Source organism: Lithobates pipiens, unplaced genomic scaffold (assembly GCF_037356315.1).
Source record: "Lithobates pipiens isolate NorthernLeopardFrog02 unplaced genomic scaffold, aLitPip1_a1.2 Scaffold_23, whole genome shotgun sequence".
Lineage (NCBI taxonomy): Eukaryota > Metazoa > Chordata > Amphibia > Anura > Ranidae > Lithobates > Lithobates pipiens.
The window spans coordinates 100,446,090-100,467,326 of NW_027507785.1; the positions used below are offsets into that span (position 1 = coordinate 100,446,090).

Here is a 21,237-nt window from a genome sequence, read left to right on the forward strand (position 1 = left end):
AGTTGCTCCTGAGTGGTAGGATGGTCTTAACTAGCATGCTGGGTCCATCTTCCCTCCATCCTATTCTCTGTTCACCTGTCTTGTTTGGCTTCTGATAGTTCTAAGACTTCACTGAGACTTTTTACTTAAAGCTGAAATCCACCCAAACTGGGAAGTTATGCTTTAATTCCTCCACTTCTTCTCTCCTGCCACATTTTGATGACTTTATATTTTATTTTTTTGGGGGGGGGGTGGTTAGAGGGAAAGGGGGTACCTAGTTTTGACAGGTACCTGCTCCCTCTTCTGCTCAGATCGCCTAGGCAATCTCAGGAGAAATTCTCCTATTCCCTCCCTGCAGTCTTTTGGGGCACGCTACAAATTCCATTTGCAAAGTGCAGCACCACTTGCGCATGTGGAGCCAAAAGCAACACAGCTGACTACCCACAGTTATAGTAGGATGCAGGCGCCGGGAACCCAAAGGCTAGTGAAGAACTAGCCCGGGTGAGGATGGTGCTGGATCCCTGGACAGGTACCGTATATACTCGAGTATAAGCCGAGATTTTCAGCCTCTTTTTTGAGGCTGGAAGTGCCCCCTCGGCTTATACTCGAGTCACCGCTGTCTGACTGCTCGATCAGCGTATCGAGCAGACAGACGGCGGACATTAAAATTCAAAAGCCGCGCCTCATTCTCCGCCTCCGCCTGTGATAGGCGGAACACTGAATTTCCCAGCAGTCAGTGTTCCGCCTATCACGGACATCCGTTCATTCTCATACTACGGACGAGTATGAGAGGATGTCCGTGATAGGCGGAACACAGGCTGCTGGGAAATTGAGTGTTCCGCCTATCACAGGCGGAGGACGGAGGCGCAGCTTTTGAATCGTAGAATGGCCGCCGAGAAGAGCGGCGATCCATCGGCACGACACGGGACGGAGAAGGCACGGGACAGAGGAGGCACGGGACAGAGGAGGCTCGGGACGACGGCGGCTCGGGACGGAGGCTTGGGACACAGGTAGGCTGGACACACACACAAGGCTGCACGGACACACACACACACACACACACACACACACACACACACACACACACACACACACACACACACACACACACACACACACACACACACACGGATGGATGGATACACACACACGCACACACAGGGATGGATGGATGGATGAATACACACACACACACACACAGGGATGGATGGATACACACACAGGGATGGATGGACACACACACAGGGATGGATGGACGGACACACACACAGGGATGGACGGACACACAGGGATGGACAGCCATGTCTCACCCTCGGCTTATACACGAGTCAATAAGTTTTCCAGTTTTTTGGGGGTAAATTGGGGGCCTCGGCTTATATTCGGGTCGGCCTATACTCGAGTATATACGGTAAGTGTTTTTATTAAAAGTCAGCAGCTACAGTGTTTAGCTGCTGACTTTTTTTAAAATTTTGTTTTCTAGAGTTAACCTGATTTAAAATCGAATCTTCAAAAATGCCGGTGGTTGTCAAAGTGCAGTTTTACTACATCATAAGGAATTTTGCAAGACTTTATTCACACTGGCACTCCTGTATTTAGCTTTTATACATGCAGGTGACGTGATGCTAGACGTATATACTTTTATGCCTCTCGGGTCACTTATTTTTATTTTTTTCCTGCATTTTTTAGGGTTACTGGCATTGTGCATGGGTTTCTAATTTGATCCCGAACCCACAGAATTCTAGTTTTTCTAAGCGCAGCTAATTGAAAGCAGGAAAATGCAGTGTGGAGATGTCATTGGAAAAATCATTACATGAAATGTCCTATAGATGCAGGTTTGATGCTGCCAGCGGGAATGAGACCTAGAGTTGCCTATGTGCACAGTGCATCCAGTCTGGAAACCAGTTCCAGGAGATGTAAGAAAGCTGCTATTTCTAACCTGCCAGTCTGAACGTGTTAGTTGCTGGCCATACAGGGATTGAAATTTGGCCTGTTCAGCAAGAACCGGACAAATTTCAATCCATCTACTGATAAACTTCTGTACCACCACCCTGTTGGATTTTTCCCAGCTCGATCAGTGCTGCATGCTATACACTGTATCAATGCTGATCAGTGTATTCTGATTGTGGGGAAGCCTCCAGCTCAGTGGGGAGTATTCCCCCGTCTACATTAGTGATTGTAAACCCTTACAAACCACTTTTCACTACAGGTAAGCCTATGAGGCTTACCTGTAGCTACCGTGGATATCTCCTAAACCTGCACGGTTTAGGAGATATCCCCTGTCATGGGCACATGCGCATTGAAGCAATGGCTTGTTCATGCCGTTGCTTCGGCTGATGTGGCGTTTACCGGTTTTGCAGTTTTGGCCAATCGTCGCGCCAGAGCCCGTGATGCCTGGAAATAACTCCGGGAGACATGTCGCTGCGCAGAGCAGTGTGCCAGGACCACTGTAAGGGCTTCAATCTAAGGTGAGTATTTCATAATGAGCTAGTATGCTATGCAAACTAGCTCATTGTCTTGCAGGTATGCGTGTTTTTTTTTTTTTTTTTTTTTTTTTTGGTGGCTTTACAACCACTGTAAGTGTGACACTGGGGGAATTTGAGAGTTTTATCTTATTTTTATTTTTATTTTTTCAACCTGCTGGTTAAACGAAAAACGGACTCCTCTATGGGCTGCCTTATTTATGGACTTGGAACAAGTATGCATGTCAGGAGTTGGCCTTTTGTCTGACTTTTCCTTTGTCTGACTTTTCTGGATGCATGCCTGCTCCACGTAAATTGACTGAGACAATGCTGAAATCAAATGAGCAGCATAATTGCCAGGCAGCCATCATTTTTAGGTCTGCCGTGGCAGTCTCCAGGTTTCCTTCATCACAGGTTTTTCTTTTAGATACACTGTGACTTTACCTGCTGATAGTCTAACCCTCCCCTTTAGCAAGTTACTTTTACCAGTCTGCCTCCCTGCTCTGTTGAAGTCCTTGTTCCATTGCTGGATCAGGGCTGTGGCTCTGGATATGGAGGCGCATGTGATTGAGTGGCCAGTCACCGGGCCTGAACATTATGTGGAGAGGACAGCGACATCCTCCACCTGGGTAAGCTCTGACACTCCTGTAGAGGGGAGCTTCTGTGGTTCGGGGAGTATAACTTCAATGTGGTGGTCTGTCAGAAAAACGCAATCTGTGTGCCCTGAGTGGGTATTGTGGCAGTTTCCCTTTAAAAAAATAAAAATAAAACTTTACATTAGTCTGTGTACACAAGGCACAATGTACTTTTACTGATTTACATACAATGTGGTCATAAGGAAAAGCTCCGAATGTGTAATTTACTATGCAGTCATAATGAAAACTAAAAGCTAGAATCAAGCAACTTTTTGTTCAAATTTTTAATTTTTTTTTCTAAGATTTAAATTTGCTGATGCAGTTTCATGTTTGTTCTAATATATCCATGCCGGTCTTCAGACTCTTACAAAATATTGAGCAAAAAGGGGAAAAAAATAATATAAATTTGCTGCCTAAGACCCAAGTCCTTTAATAATCGTAATCCCTAGCATACAATATTATTAACCTATTGGCGCAGTTTGTCCTTTGTTCAGGGTGGGTAGGTCAGAAACGATCATGAAGCCTTATCCTTCATGGCTGTGCTGTTTTACACCCACCCCCGAAAGGAAGCTGCTAGTCAGAACACCATACAGTAATCTCGGAAGCGCTAGCCATTCATGTAACAGATTGTCCTGCGTATGGTGCTTTCTCTATTCGACTCAGCCAGTGATGTTCCTTGACTCAGTGAAGTGATCTAACATCGTCGGTTTTCACCAGCCCTTTTTGGACACCAAGCCTCGCTTACTCACCAATACCATTGTGCCGTAGCTGGAGGAAAATGTTCCTGTAAACGAAATGAGGGAAAACAACAAACAAATGAATGCCAAAAGCGTTCTTGGATAGGCACGGGGTTTATTTTGTGTCATCCTCTCCCTGCAGAATATTTTTCTCAGTTTGCAGAAACCAGTGTCTGATCTCTATAGGCCCGGTGCCAGCGTCTTTAAGCGGCTTCAGATTTTTGTCCCAGTGCCATTCCCCCCTCCCCAGTTTTATCCGTGTTTTGGGCATTTTGGACCAACTGCTTGTACCCATCTGTGTGCTGGAATACTGGAAAAAAAAAATTAGATTAGGTTTTGACGATAGGCATACAAGCTAGTGAAAGGCTGTCTGGGATATAAGCCAAGCACTGGCAGAATACTAAATGACCGATTTTGTATTAATGTATTGTCAATAGACCGTTTCCGTCTTAAAGGAGATGGTCCCCTTTGAAAAGCAGATAGTATAGCAATGCTTTCATTTGATACCAGGCTGATTGTTGTGTGTGGTGTTGTGTTTTTTTTTTTTTGCACAAAAAATACATTTATTTTTTGTCTTTCTGAGATGGGATTGTCTTCCTTTTCCAGTAGTCCTTATCAGTGACTGGATTCCTGCTAGGCATTAACATGCGATGGAGGTACTTCATGTGGTGGTTGGTGGGCTTTGTTTAGAAATGTCTCCAGCCTGCTATAGCTGCTGTATAGAGAACAATTATTGCCTATTGTATAATGCTGTTCTATTTTTATATAGCAATTTAATATTGTTCTGTGGTGTTTGTTTTTCTATTACAGGGACCGACTAATATTTTAATGAAAGCTGAGTGCACATTAAGTTATTGTATTTGCCTGAATGTAGCTTTTTGATTTTACATGGTTGCTTTCATATTTTTATGACCACTTCATACATGAATATGTAGATTCTCCCTTTTGTGTTTCTCTGTCAAGTAGTATAATTGTCATTCTCAAAATTACTGCTGAAATGATGGGATAACCCATAGAATGTATTGTTTTCAAGCTGAGCTTGCTGAACTGTGTGTGTGTGTGTGTGTGTGTGTGTGTGATATATATATATATATATATATATATATATATATATATATATATATATTATATATATATATACATATATATACACACACACACTAGTTCAGCAAGCTCAGCTTGAAAAAAAAATATATATATGTATATGATCAAAGACTATACAATTTATGCTTATAAAAAGCAAATGGATATGTGAGTGCAGTGTAGAGGATATTTGACAAATTTAATCTAATATTTATATAATAAACCTCTCTTACATGGTCGTTTTCAGCTCTCCCACCCCCCCCAAGTAGTGAAAATATTATTGACCTATATCCTATTTGAACATGTCACAGGTAGGTACTAAAGTACTGATAGTTGTAGTGGGTTTAGAACCTCTGTCAGCTTTTTATTGCGGGCTGTGCCCCTCCCCAGGGCAGATTCACCTTTTTTTTTTTTTTTTTTTTTTTTTTTTTTTTTTTTCCATCCTCCAATATCAGTAGGACTAAAAAGTGATCACAGATTCAAATATGTGAGTTGTCACCAGGACAGGAATTGGGGGAAATCTTCCAGTGAGCACACTTATTCCAGTGATGACTAAGGTAACTCATTTACTATTGCTCAATTCCCCAATCAACATAGGCAGGCAGTGGGGGAATCCCACCCACGGAGCTATAGCTGCTGGCAGTTGCATCTGAAAAATTTAACATGTTGTACCCAAGTCGATAAGTGAATAGACTTGCGTACAATCAGCTGTGCCCATGGTTTGAATCTGGGCCAGTCCTCGTTGAGCAGGCCAAGATTCAAACTGTCTTTGGCCAGCTAAAGCCTGGACTTTCCTCACTTTGGAGAGATTTCTGCTCCCTTCCCATTGTGTACAGGGCAAGAAGTGAAGGAAAGTCTGAGGAACATTTGGAGGCAAAAAAGACCTGACTGAGCGTTGACAATTTCCTGCATTGTTGAAAAAAGGAGATTCTTTGGCGTTGGACATACTTTAACTGTTCCCCTCTGTTCCGAAAAGTGGCTTTTTTTTTTTTTAAACTAGAGATCAATTTCCAGTCATAATTTCCATTCTAGATTACATTTAAGGTTGGTTATGTTGTAATTGACTTTACACACAACATAAAATGTATACAAAGTTCCTCTTTGGGTACAGGTAATTCTATATTTAACTTGGCACGGACTCTATATCAATTTATTTAATTTTGTATTAGCGGGGTTTTGAGAGGTTGTAGTGAACGAATTTTGGTTTTACGTTTGTGTCTTGTTGCCTTTTTAGTATGATCTAAAATGGATCCCCTTTGTATTCAAGCACCATGCCTGTAACCTTGAAGCTGTTGATGATGGAACTCCTTTTATAAGATCCATGGTTGGCTGATGTCTCTCTGAGAGTGATGGTTATAAGACATCTGTGCATTCATGAGTGTGCACCCATGTAGCCAAAACCTGCTGAGACACTCTGAAGTGGCTGTGGGAAGCCTGTAGCGCATGCGCTTTGGGAACCTTGTTTTGTTTTTTGCCATCGACAGGGTTACACCTGCACACGCTTTACTTTCACTCGAAATAGTTCATTTCAGCCAAGCTAGCCCAAAGAACTATTTCCTACACTAACGTGCACCTGCTGGGGGTGCTGTATAAACTGTAATTAGCCATAGCTATAGTATACAGCACTGTTCGGGTGTGGGGAGGGACCTTCCATCGTATACTTGGAATAAAATGGCATCAAAATAGTCAGTCTGAACACCACTCAGTCATTCATAGGCAGCTTTATTCTGTCAACAAGTACAAAGCTTCCTCGGATTGTCTGAGTTGGAGAGACAGGCCAATGATATCACAATCTGACTCGTTTGAATACAAAGCTGCCTATGAATGGATGAGTGCTGCTCAGACTTTTTTTTTTTTTTTTTTCTTGGCGTGAGCCAGGAAGGTCACACCTCACACATGGAACACCATACTGCATGTAGCGGAGGCTAAATACAGTTTTCTCTATCGTTCACTGACTGACTGACACGGCTCCAAATTCTTGACCATAGGGTTGTTACGCCACCTTCAGGAGAGGACTAGGCAGAACATGTTATACATGTGAAAAAATAGAACTTCACAGTTCTGCCCAGGGGCCAGTAACAACCCCCCAGCCTGCTTCCTGCAGCTTCAGTTTTTATTTTATTTTTATTTATTTTTTTTCTGCCTAGTGAAGGAGATGGACCTAGGGACCATCGGTCCTGGGGAATTTTTTGCAGAAGTTTGTCTGTGTAGGAAATCTTTTCTGCCAGCTTGGCCCAAACAAACTAAAGTAAATCTGTACATTTACTTGAAAGCGAAAAAAGCAAACCTCCTATTATATTGCAGCTTGCCAATTCTTGGATATGAAGGTTGTATTAGTTTTCTTTTTTAGACTTTTATTTTCATCTGGTGATCCTTTTGGGATAAAATTAGCTAGGGTTTGGCTTCAGTTTGGTTTATATCAGGCATCACTAAATGGCGGACTGAGGTCCAAATGTGGACCATGTCACTGTTCCATTCGGACTGCTGCTTTACCGCCATTTAGGAGCCTTTCTTTCCCCTGCGGAAGGTGGGACATTTCTGGATGGAGGATGTCGGCTGCCTGAGGTCAGCAAGCAGGTGATTGGCTGCTAGGATTTTGCAACTCCTGCCCTCCAGCCAGACATGCTGTGCCGCTCTCTGGTCTGTCAGGTAAGACACGGGGGCGACACTAGTCAAAGGGGGTGAGGTTGCTAGTGTCAAAAGCTGAAAACGAGCTGAGGAGTGTGCACGTCCTCATTTGCGTGATCTTTTATCTATTTACTATTAATATGGGGGGGGCTCTGAGGATATTAACTGGGAGGAGGGGGGTGCTGAGGACAGTGAAATTGGGGTCTGAGGACATTAAACATGGAGTAGCCCGTGGGCTGCAATATAGGGGGCAGATGACATTGAAGTGGGGGAGCTGAGAACTGATTTCGGGGGTCGCACCAAAGACTGTAATGTGCCGGGATAATGTAAATGGGGGCAGAGGACAGTACTGTTGAGGGTGGGGTGGTTGGTTGATGTCAAGGAAGTGTGAGAACACTGAAAAGGGTGAAGGGGGAGCTGTGGACACTCGTCAAGAGGAGATCTCGATAGGGAGGGGACTGTGATGTGTAGTGGAGACGCTGATCTGTGTATGTGCATTGGGTGCACACATCGTGGGTAGGTTGGCCCATTTTTTACTTTCAATAAATCTGTATTGGATTTGTTTAGAAAAGAACTGACATAAGTATAGAAAAGCGACAATGTTTAGTAATCGTAAAACCGTCATTTTATGCTAGCGTAGTTCTCATCCTCGGTCCTCAAGTTCCCCCAACACTCCATATTTTGGGATTTTCTCTTAGATAAAATAGCTGTCAAATACCAAGCCATTGACTCTTCTCTTGCGTAGGTGCTTTAAATCAAAGGAAAACTTGAAAACGTGGCCTGTTGGGGGGGTACTTGAGGACTGAGGTTGAGAACCACTGTACTCGTGTACATATAAATCTGTACAAACATTGCAACATCTCAACAAGTGACGGTTCATGAGAAAATACAAGTAAACGTAAGGACAAGTCAAGAACCTGTGTCGTTGACCATTAATGCAGATTCATATACAACAAGGAAGTGTGTGTGTGTGTGTGTGTGTGTTGGGTATGTTTACTTTTGGATCTCATTGGGCCAGCTTTCAGTGATCAGATGACGCAAGTAGATGACAAGTGTTATACCACTCTAGCCAAAGTTTCCAGGGGGATAAGGCTATATGGTGCTTTCCACTGGATTTCCATTGGATAAAGCAAAGCGTAATTTGTAGTTGGCATGAACGTGTATAGTTCTTATAGCCTCGCTTAACTACTTCTGGACCGCACAGGGCGGCCTGGCTGCGTGAAACGTACCTGTACGTTCGCACTTGATTGAACACAGTGGGAGCCAATCGGCAGGTCCAGCGGCAGCGATGGCTGCAGGCCTCCTGCGAAAGTCGGGGGAATGACAAAGCGGCGGTCTGCCTATGTAAACGAGGCAGGCAGTCGTTTTGTCACAGGGGAAGAGAGATCTGGTTCCTACTAATCAGGAACACTGATAATTTGGTGGTCAATTTGTCCGCTGCAGACCCGCTAAATGCTGATCACCGCCATTACTAGTAATAAAAAAAAAAAGTCCCTAAATCTTTCCCATAGTTTGTAGACACGATAACTTTTGCGCAAACCAATATAACAAAAACAATATACGCTTGTTGGGATTTTTCTTGCCAAAATATTTAATTTTTCAAAATTTTTTTTGTTTGTTTTTTGATGGCGCTGGAGGGAGACAAGGACTTCAATTATTGCACAACGACACAATTGTCAAAGTAATGCAGAGCGGTATCGCAAAAAAATGGCCTGGTCGTTAAGGGGGTAAATCCTTCTGGGGCTGAAGTGGTTAAGCTCTGAGTGCTAGTCTCTCTCTAGTGCCTAGTTAATGTAAGGCGTGCCACCAAGAGAATGACTCAAGGTTCCAACAGCAGGTGGAACTATATCTCTGCAAAGAAAAGTGCCATACCTGGAGTCATGGGCTGGCCAGCTGCATTACTTGAGTGATGAGATCAAAGACTAGTGGCCGGTATGTGGAGAGATGAGGTTTTGACCATAGTATATGCTATAGTGATATACACTGCTGGGAAGAAAATTTTGGCAATACGGTAGGGAGTCGAGTACCAACGGAGCAGAAACTTCTGTGTCATTTCCCATAGATCTTCATTCCTTTTTTGCTAAGCTTCCCTGAGTGTGCTCACTGTTTCTAACAGTGGGTGAAAATGTAGCGCTAGTTGGAAAACAGTACTGGCAAACTGTGTAAACATACATGAGTGATACAATCTCTAAACGTAATGTTCCAATTGTAAGACAATAGGAGACAGTTAATGAATCTCAAGTGGGTCAATCCCAAGCGGTGGTGGGTACACCCCAAATGAAGGATTGTTCATATAAGGAGCCAGGAACACCAAGGTTAGTATGCGTAGCAAATAATAAAAATGAGCGGATTGCTCCTGTCCCTCTGACGCTTCAAGATCCTCCGAACTGTTCCTGTCATACCGAGGTTTTGGTTACCCACGCCTGTCCGACCTGGTGTCGCCGATATCCAGGTCCATTGGTTCCAGTAAGAGTACCCACTCATTTTTATTTGCTACGGATAATAACCCTGGTGTTCCTGGCTCCTTATATGAACAATCCTTCATTTGGGGTGTACCCACCACCGCTTATGATTGACCCGCTTGTGATTCATTAATAGTTTCCTATTGACTTACAATTGGGATATTTTGTTTAGATTGTGTCACTCGTGTATATGTTCATATATTTACAGTTTATCAGTACTGTGTTCCCACTAGCGCTACATTTTCACCCACTTCTATTTATGAATTTTTGTCACTTTCGTATGTAGTTACTTTCTTTTCAGTGTAGCGCAATAATTCTTTGCACTTTACACTGTTTCTAACATGTCAAATAAGTCCTGCACTCTTAACCTCTGCGGTGCTGCACACTGATAATGCTCCTCCCTCTGATCATACAGACAAGCTGCTCCTCAACGCAGTGTGCTGACAGCTTTCCTCCATAGATAGAGCACTGTTCTTGGCTTTGCCTAGCTAACACTGCCCTGCCCTGCCCTGTCCTGATCCTGTCTGACATACTATGGCAGGCTGCATGATGGGCACTGGTGAGGCACAGGCAGGCTGCATTGATCTCTTTCCAATGTCTGCAGTCTCTGACCACATCTACAGTCTGTCCTGGGAACTTGCATACAGTGGACCACAGTGGCATATGATGAGTATGGGGCCAGGGCCCAGAAGGTGTCTGTCCCAGGAGCTGAGGTGGTCTAAAGCCCCGTATTGGCAGGACGCACAAGCAATACACCCAAAGCAGTTTGCCAATCTTCATATTGTGTTGAATTGATGAGCAGGAGTGATGGCAGCCAATGGGGTCTACAATGGATAAATAAGATATCGATTAAAGAAAAAGAAGATTGTGAAAATGAGATGAGGCCAGGTGATCTAATGAAAAGGGTGAACACAAGTGCACGTGAGGAGGATGGTAATAAACGCCAATGAAAAATGGGTGGTGAGAAAAATACACATCACCGTAAGAGAATCCAACTACCAAGAAGAAGTAGATGAGTAAGAAAGCAACACTGTAATGGGATCGCTAGGCAATTAACTTTTTAGATGTGTGCATATAAGCAAATACAGCTACAGATTGCAGCGTCTACACGTGTGCAGCAAAGAGAACTGTGCTCAGGGTCATGCCTTAAATACGCTCCACACGCACAAGAGCTCCCACCAATGTTGCACTAGCACGGCAAATGCAGGGAAGGGTCTCAGCCTGGACAGCGAACTCTGCCTGTACCTGATGCCAACATCCCTAGCTAAGTTGGCAAGGAATGGGGGTACTGCTTGTGCACCCGGCTTATATGGGGCTTTAGACCACCTTGGCTCCTGGGACAGACACCTTCTGGGCCCTGGCTCCATACTTGCCATTTGCCACTGTGGTCTGCTGTGTGTAAGTACTCAGGACTGACCATTTTGTTCTCCTGTTATGCTTATCCAATATTAGACTTAACCATATTTCATTTTTTGTAAATACTATGTTGCATCCTCCCCCGATGAAGTGTTTTTATACGAAACACATCAGTATTTTGGATGTAACTAATATGCTTTTACAGCAATTATCTAGAACTACCACCTTTCATTTCTACCAACACAATCTACACTCAATTCATTCAATATTGCCACATGCTGCCAAATGTGTTTTTATACATGCATGTTTACAATATTACTATGTCTGCATTATCATTTGCTGTTTATATTTATGCATCATTTATGCTGTCCATGCCACTTATGCATGGTTTTTCATATGACATTACTCTTTTTTTTTTTTATATATATATATATATATATATATATATATATATATATATATATATATATATGTGTGTGTGTACCATTTGTAATGTATTTGTTATTAAACATGTCTCTTAAACCATAACCAGCCAATCGCCTCATTCAAAGTCCCAAATTCCCCCTTTTTGTTTACTTGTACCCAGGCTGGAGGTACATTTATGTGCCCCATCTAAAGTCCCAAACTTCCCCCTTGATGTATTTTTAGGACTGTGGATTAATTAGAATTATTATTTTACAGGAGTGTATTTCAAGAAGCAGAATCCCTTCTCAGGTTTAAGTCCAGTTATCTGAATTGTCATACACAATGTTTTAAGAAGACGGGTGGACTGCGCCATGTTGGAGGCCTCTGTGCTGTGGGATGAGGTAGTAGGTTGTTTAGTTTTAGGGTCACACCCAACACTGGGAGATAACTATGCAATCTACTGTCTTTCCTAAAGCTGCAGACTTCATCAGGACTTCGCCTTTTCACCTTCAAGATATTTCTTTACATTTCATATACGTATTGTGTTTGAATAAAATGCAAAAGGATTGTGTTCTGTTTTTTTAAATGTAAATGACTAGTGCTTCCTAGATTGTATTAGATGCTACGTTTCATTAAATATTGCTCTTTCGGGGTGAGGTAGTAGATTGTATAGTTGTAAGGTAGTGATTTTTACCTTGTTCAGGAGATAACTATACAATCTATTGCCTTCCTTGAGGCGCAGACTTCCAACATACTTGTGTTATCTCTTTCGCTCCAGTAAGCTTTTTAAGCAGAATATCAGTCAGTTTGTGCCCTCTGCTGGACAATTACAGAAAAGCACTTTTTGGCTTGCATGACTATGAAACCATAAAATCGATTTTTGGGAAATCTGTTTAAATAAGCACCGACTTTGTCTTGTGTTTAGAAAGCCAGCATACTTTTTGGGACCACTTTCAGGGACTTCTAGGAAGAGGTAGTAGGTTGCATAGTTTTAGGGCAGCAGTTTTGCCCAGAAGGAGATAACTATACAACCCGCTGCCTTTCTTAGGGTTTACTAAAGCAACAGGATGAATGCCTTTAAAACCTTTTTAACCTAAGAATTGTGAATGGAATTACTGTAACTCATTACTATAGATAACACTTTCCATGTATTTTGAAAGATCTTTTATCTTGAGCAACTTTTTTTTAATTTTTTTATTTATTTATTTTTTTGTTCTTTTTTTAGCTTGTTCTGAATATTTCAATAAATGGAGTGCATAAAACAAATGTCTTTTGTTCTTATTTGTATGTGAAAGACTTGCACACCATAGTCATATTGGGATATGGTTACCCCCCCCCCAAGCATATAAGACCCCGCTAGATAGGAGATGCCACCTTGAACACAGAACCTTCTTGATTCACAAAAGATCGTGATATGGAAATTTTATTCCCAGTTGTATTATACTGTTTATATTAATGTGGTTAGGTGACATGTTTGTTAAGCACCACATCCCTGGGATATTCACAATACAAGAGACATTTAGTGGGATTTTATCGGTGCCAAGAAGTAATAGAAAATGTGTAAGATATTAAAAAAAGCTAATTTTACTGGTAAATCATTAAAATCCATATATTAAAATTAAACAACTGTCTTTTCCATGATCAAACTGGTGTATTCACAGCAAGGTTTAGTAGTGTAATGTATAGTCCCGACATGTTCCATCACTTGGGGCTTCTTCAGGGGATTTATGAACACTACTAAAACGTTTACTACATGGAAAGACACAAAATTCAATCAGTAATGTTTATACATGTTATACATAACACCAAATCCATATTGGACTTTAATATACCAAAAATATATAATTGTTCACCCTCTCCAGCCACCCTATGCTTACCCAGTCGGCCGCTTGTGTCACCAACAATGCTGTATGTACCGTGCATGAATTGGGGGGGGGGGGGGGCACTCAGTATATATGAAAAGAGAGCTTTAGATGGTGCTTATCGGATTAAAAATATGTTCAATCTATTAAAATATGTGCATAAAAAGTCCCCCTGATGAGTCATGTGACCCTGTGATGTAACGCGTAGGTGTGGGCAGATATTTTTTGGCAAGACACTCTTCTCCTTCAGAGAGGTACAAAGTAGCTGCAGCATTGTGGTTTTATATTGATATACATTGTATACAGTTGGTGTACTGGAGCACCCAACTGAGTTTTTTTTTTTTTTTTTTATGCACATTTTTTAATAAATTGAACATTTTTAAAACCATATAAGCGCTATCTGGAGTTGTTTTCACATATACCGAGTCACAATGGAGGAACATCAATGGAGCAGCAAGGAGGAAAGCATGATCTGTTAGTCCAGGGTGACTAAAAAGCCTATTCTAACCAAACTTAAGTATGAGGTGAGTGCAATTCTTTTGGGGGAACACTGAGGTAAGTACATCCCTCACATTTTTTGTTTTCATTATCTTTTCATGTGACAACACTGACGAAATGACCCTTGGCTACACTGTAAAGTAGTGAGCGTACAGCTTGTATAACAGTGTAAATTTGCTGTCCCCTCAAAATAACTCAACACAGCCATTAATGTCTAAAACGCTGGCAACAAAAGTGAGTACACCCCTAAGTGAATTCCAAATTGGGCCCCATTGGCCATTTTCCCTCCCTGGTGTCATGTGACCTGTTAGTGTTACAAGGTCTCAGGTGTGAATGGGGAGTGGGCGTGTTAAATTTGGAGCTATCGCTCTCATACTGGTCACTGGAAGTTCAACATTGCACCTCGATGGAAAGAACACAGAGGACATGGGAAAAAAAAATTGTTGCTCTACATAAAGATGGCCTAGGCTATAAGAAGATTGCCAGGACACTGAAACTGAGCTGCAGTGCAGTGGGCAAAGCCCATACAGCCGTTTTAACAGGACAGCTTCCACTCAGAACGGGCCTTGCCATGGTTGACCAAAGTTGAATGCATGTGCTCAACGTCATAACCAAAGGTTGTCTTTGGGAAATAGACGTATAATTTCTGCAGAGGTTGAAGGGGGTGGGTGTCAGTCTGTCAGTGCTCAGACCATAGGCTGCACAGTGCATCACATTGGTCTGCATGGCTGTCATTTCAGAAGGAAGCCTCTTCTAAAGATGATGCAAAAGAGAGCCTGCAGTTTGCTGAAGACAAGCAGACTAAAGGCATGGATTACTGGAACCATGTCCTGTGGTCTTATTTGATTCAGATGGGCTCAAGCGTGTGTGGTGGCAACCACGTGAGGAGTACAAAGACAAGTGTGTCTTGCTTACAATCAAGCATGGTGGTGGGAGTGTCGTGGTCTGGGGCTGCATGAGTGCTGCCTGCACTGGAGAGCTACAATTCGTTGAGGGAACCATGAATGCCAACATGTACTGTGACATACTAAAACAGAGCATGATTTCTTCCCCTTTGGCGATTGGGCCGCAGGGCAGTATTCCAATATAACGACCCCAAACACACCTCCAAGATGACCACTGGCTTGGTAAAGGTGATGGACTGGCCAAGCATGTCTCCAGACTTAAACCCTATTAAGCATCTGTGGGGTATCCTCAAATGGAAGGTGGAGGAGTGCAAGGTCTCTAACATCCACCAGCTCTATGATGTCATCATAGAGAAGTGGAAGAGGACTCCAGTGGCAATCTGTGAAGCTCTGGTGAACTCCGTGCCTAAGAGGGTTAAGGCAGTGCTGTAAAATAATGGTGGCCACAAAATATTGACACTTTGGGCCCAATTTGGACATTTTCGCTTAGGGGTGTACCCACTTTTGTTGCCAGCGGTTTAGACATTAATGGCTGTGTTGAGTTATTTTGAGGCGACAGCAAATTTACACTTATGCTGTACACTCACTACTTTACATTGTAACAAAGTGCAATTTCTTCAGTGTTGTCACATGAAGATATAAAATATTTACAAAAAATGTGATGGGTTGGTACTGTAAGCATGGCTTTTGATGATCTGTGCAGTTTTGTCTTTATTCTGACACCATTAATCAATTATTTGATTACACTCAAGCACGGGAGATTATATATTTGGACTATCCTGGTCTGCTGTGGTCAGGACTTGCCAAAAGTGGTCCAAGGAAGGAAAACCGATGACTGGGTCATAGGTGGCCAAGGCTCATTGATGCACGTGAGCACCAAAGACTGACCCGTGTAGTCTGATCCAATAGTAGAGCTGCTGTAGCTCAAATTGCTGAAAAGGGTCATGCTGGGTGTCAGATCACACAGTGCATCATAGTTTGTTTCGTATAGGGCTGTGTAGCTGTTAGAGCGTGTACGTGTCTTCACTGGTCTCAATTCGATTTCATTAAGATTATCCTGTCAAAGATTCGATTTGATATCGCGATTACTGCCCATGGTTTTCATGTAAACAGTCAAAACTCAATTTTTTATTTTATCTGCCCTTAAAGACACTCCCTGTGTTCACTGACAGGCCAATGAGTGTGTCATCCTTTGACAATTGGCACTGCCCCTGATGTGTTGTGTATTCCGTAGCTCATTAAAGCACAGAAGACACAACAATCTTCATGTACCTTTGTGTAACTTCATGAACTGCCTGTCATCCCATTTTATAGTGGGCGTGCAGACGTGAGACGGTTATTGTATACTAAGCCCAAGAGACATATAACATACAGTGTATATATAACAAATATAAAAAATGTTATGATCAATAAAAATCATATTTTATGATCATAAATATTTTATTTATTGAAATATATTCACATTTGGTAAGTGGAAAAAATCTTGAGGGTGAGAGTGGGGCTACCTGAGAGGGAGGAGGGCAAGCGCCTAGTCATTGGCCAGGGGAAGAGAGGAAAGCCGGCCGGATCATCATACAGAGCGGGGATCGCCTGCTGTGACAGCTTTGATTTGAATCGCCCGTTGCCCACAGTCCCACAAAGTTCTGCCTCCTGGACCAGCTTCTTTGATAGACAGAACACTGGTCCAATGCTGGGAAGTGTGATGTCTATCATAGAAGCCAATCCAGGAGGCGGGACTTTGTATGACTGTGGTAACCAGGTGATTCAAATCAAAGCTGTCACAGTGGGCAATCCCTCTGTGTGATGATCTGGCCGGCTCTCCTCTCTCTGCTCCCTGCACTGGTGAGGCAGCACTAATAGGCTGCATTGATGGGCACTGATAAAGTTGAAAGAATACAAATCAATGAATGGTGCCCTGTAAAATCAGCAAACAAACATAGTAAAAGCTACCCCTTTAAGAGTGAACAAGTCACCGAAATCTGCAAACAATATATTAACCACTTCAGTCCCGGACCATTTTGCTGGCCAAAGACCAGACCACTTTTTGCGATTTGGCACTGCGTCGCTTTAACTGACAATTGTGCGGTCATGCGACGTGGCTCCCAAATAAAATTGAAGTCCTTTTTTTCCCACCAATAGAGCTTTCTTTTGGTGGTATTTGATCACCCCTGCGGTTTAAATTTTTTGCGCTATAAACAAAAATAGAGTGATAATTTTGAAAAAAAAATGCATTATTTTTTTACTTTTTTGTTAGAATAAATATCCCCCAAAAATATATAAAAAACATTATTTTCCTCAGTTTAGGCCGATACGTATTCTACATATTTTTGGTAAAAACAATCGCAATAAGCATTGGCGGACACATCGGACATTTTTGACACATTTTTGGGACCATTGTCATTTATACAGCAATCGCTGCTATACAAATGCAGTGATTCCTGTGTAAATGACACTGGCAGTGAAGGGGTTAAGTGTTCCTAAGGGTGTGTTACTAACTGTTGGGGGCTGGGCTTTCATTTAGTGAACACAGATCTCTGCTCCAATCACAGGGAGCAGAGATCAGCGTCACTTGTTGCTAGGCAGTACGGGGAGATGCTGTTTACAACGGCATGTCTCCGTTCAGCCGGCCCGTGAGACGATCACGGGTATGTCTGCGGCGATCAAGTCCGCGGGATGCGCGACTGGACTCACGGGGTCCCGACCAGCAGGGCGGCATTAAAGATTGGACGTACCTGTACACTAATATGCCTGCCCGTGCTATTCTGCCGACGTACATCGGCGTGCGCTGGTCGGGAACTGGTTAAAGGTTGAGGCGCTAGTGATGTTCAGTAAATAATATAAAATGAACTGCAAATATAAATATACACAGTATAGCAGCGGTTTCCAACCAGTGGCCCGGGGGCCACATGAGGCCCCTGACCGCCTTCTGTGGGATGGTGGCTTGGCAAGCCCAGATCATGGGTTGCAGACCCGCCATCCCAGACCATCTGCGTTGTTAATGAAGCTGGTAAAGCAAGCTGCTGTGGAGCAGAGCTATATAAGCTGATGCTTCTTGTATAGCGCCATCTCCTGCCACAGACCAAATGCACTCTGCCTGGGACCGCAACAGCAGACGATACCTGAATGGAAGACTCTTATTAAAGGTCGGTTTTTACTAAAATTGCAGTGTATGCATGGACATATGTGCGCAGTGGTTACTGGGCTGCTTTCAAACTGATCTGCAGGTTGCCTGCATTGAGCCATAGACTTCTGTTATTACCTGCGGGTTTGGTGAGCTTTCAGAACGTGCACCACACCTGCAGGATATAATAGAAATCTATGGCAAAGTGTAGCTAACCGGCAGGAAAGACACAGGTGCGCTGCATTAGTGTGAAATGCCCCTTTTCACACAATCGGCCTGACCCAATTGGATCCTCCATTCAGCTCTATGAAACGGCAGATGTAAACAGATTTGTGTCCATTTACACCCGCCTACCTTCAATCTGATTCGCTACAAAAAACAAGGGGATCAATCCCGTTCCATCTGGGCGGATCGGAGGACCCATAGAGTAGAGTGGGCTGTGTCTGCTCTGCATGGACCTGTCATCCACCTGCTCTGCTCATTGTGGCCTGTGACTGGTTACCAAGCCGCTTAAGTGGCCCTCGCTCTTCAAAAGTTTGGGCACCCCTGTAGTATAGCAAGCTAGAAAGTCCATGTGTGAGGAATCACAAAATGTGATGCTCAAAAAAATAAACTTCTAGTTCTTCACCACGAGTGCTCAATAAATAGGTTGCCACGCACCAGAAAATGATGACCCCTTTTTACAGGAAGGTCAAACAGCGCTTCTGAATTGAGTGGGATGTGGGATCACGACCTGGAGTGGTGGATCCTCTACATATGTTTTGCCTGGGTTGGCGTCTTCAGGACGTGATGTCGCACCGCTCCTAGCTTGCTTATAACTTAATGGGAAGAATACTATTGGTGGGACTCCTCCAAAATGGAGGAGAAGACAAATATATGATGCAAAACCTCTTTCTTGGGGATGCCGACTTGCACACACTGTCCCCACTATACAACCGAAACCAGCCCTAAATCACAATTTAGTAGACTAAAAAGCATTTATAAAACATTACTAGCATAGCAAAATGATCGAACAACACAAAAATTCATCATGGCTAAAATCCTAACATATAAAAGAACAATACAAAATAGCACCATCTAGTGGCCAAAAGTGTGTGTAATATATATATATATATATATATATATATATATATATATATATATATATATTACTAGATGCGTGCATAAGGAGGAGACCCCCACAAAATAACGCCATCTAGTGGTCAATAAATAAAAGGCCAGAACACACATATATATATATATATATATATATATATATAGCCAATATGATAGTACTGGCGATGAATTACATGAAAAATTAAAATATAAAAAATATGTATGTATCTACAAACTAGAAAAACGAGAGAACCAGAGAAAAGAACACCCCGTACCAATAATAATAAAACTAAATTAAAAAACGAACTCCATCCACTAAGATAGTGTAATGGACGGCCCATAAAAAAAATCTCTTTAATAATTAAAAAACACTTAAGATCAATGTCAATATTTAATCGCCTAGGTTGTAAAGATTGGTGTCTCCAGCTGGGACACTTTCTTTGTCATGTCTGCACCTCTCCAGTGCTGGCAAACTCTGTCAATACCCCAAAACCTGATTAGGGAAGGGTCTTTGTGTACCAACCTGAAATGGTTGGACACACTATGATGTTTGAACCCATTTTTGATATTATCTATATGCTCCCCCCATCCTTGTAGCCATGGTTCTAATGGTTCTCTCAACATATTGGAAATTGCAGGGGCACATCAAAAGGTAAGTGACATATTGTGTCACAGGTAATGAACTGACGAATCTCATATTCATCCCCCATAACCACCGATGGAAAACCGATAGCCTTCCTGGTGATTCTGCATGCTTTGCATCTTGCATTTAAAAATCCTGTGTGATCCAAAAAGGTAGGCGGTCTCTTTTGGAAGGCCGAATAACATTTTTGGCTAACATATTACGCAACCTTGGAGCCCTCATGTATATAAATTTTGGTTTACTAGGAAGAATCTTTTGTAAAGTAGGATCCTTTTACAATAAAGCCCAATAAGTTTTGATAATCATTTCAACTTCCTTGTATTGGAAATTGAAGCCCCATATAAAGGCAAAGTCAAATTGATCTCCTGCTGGATTTTTATCTTTGGGTTCCAAAAGAGTTGAACGATCAATCTTTTTAACTTGTTCCCTTGTGACTTCCAATTGCCTTTTGTTATATCCCTTTTCTACAAACCTGCCGATGAGCAAATCAGTCTGAACCATAAGTCCTCTTCACCTGCACAATTTCTCTAAATTCGGAGGAATTGGCCTTACGTAATTGCCCACACTCAATTAGGGTGGTGGCAACTACGAGTGGAGATCTAGCCATTCCGATCAGTCTCTTTAAAGTGGGTTTGAGTCGCTAGACCAGAAACCACCTTTTAAGATTTCAAGATCCAAAAAACTGTATACTTGATGGATGTCAAGTGCTGGTAAACTTGATTTGATAATCATTACAGTGTATGCTTGATAAAAAACGTTTCCAATTCCTCTTGTGGACCCTCCCACACAATGAAAATTTCTATGTATTGTCTGCACATTTGCAGTTGGGGCCATTGGTTGGTAACAGTGCATTCCTCCTCCCATTTATTTAAAAATATATTTGCAATGCTTGGAGCATACCTAGTTCCCATAGCCATCCCTTTAATTTGGTTGTAGAAGTCTCCCGCATGCCAAAGATAATTATTATTTGTTGCCATGTTGAGAGCCTCCACAAGAAATTTAATTTGGGGCCTTTTAAGGTGGGAGTATTTTTGTAATGCCCACAGTACAGCATCAAGAGCATCATGTTGGACAATATTGGTATATAGGGACTCAACGTCCACCGTTACCAGCAACGTATGGTCTCCCACCATCATTCCCTTAGTCATGTTAAGATCCCTACTGTCCTTGAGGTATGCTTTGCCCTTCATGGCTATATGTTGCAAAAAAAAATGAATATATTCACCTAGTCTACAGTAGAGGGAATCTATCCCACTGACAATGGGTCTACCTGGGGGAGTTTTTCCATTCTTATGTATCTTCGGGATATAATAAATCACCGGAATTTTTGGAACCTTAGGTAATAAGTATTTGACTTCTTTTTTTTTGA

The 21,237-nt window shown here is 42.3% G+C and overlaps 1 long non-coding RNA gene across 2 annotated transcripts in view; it reads left to right on the top strand.

Annotated features, from left to right (window-relative positions):
- The window catches only part of LOC143927767 (uncharacterized), a 64,614-nt gene that overhangs the window by 17,551 nt on the left and 25,826 nt on the right, over positions 1–21,237 (top strand). Inside the window, exon 3 of one of the 2 annotated variants that reach the window (XR_013262318.1) lies at positions 12,021–12,498. The exons of the other annotated variant lie outside the window; for it this stretch is intronic. This is a non-coding gene — a long non-coding RNA (uncharacterized LOC143927767). Of the gene's footprint in view, positions 1–12,020; positions 12,499–21,237 lie in introns of those variants that run through there. 2 annotated transcript variants of the gene reach the window in all.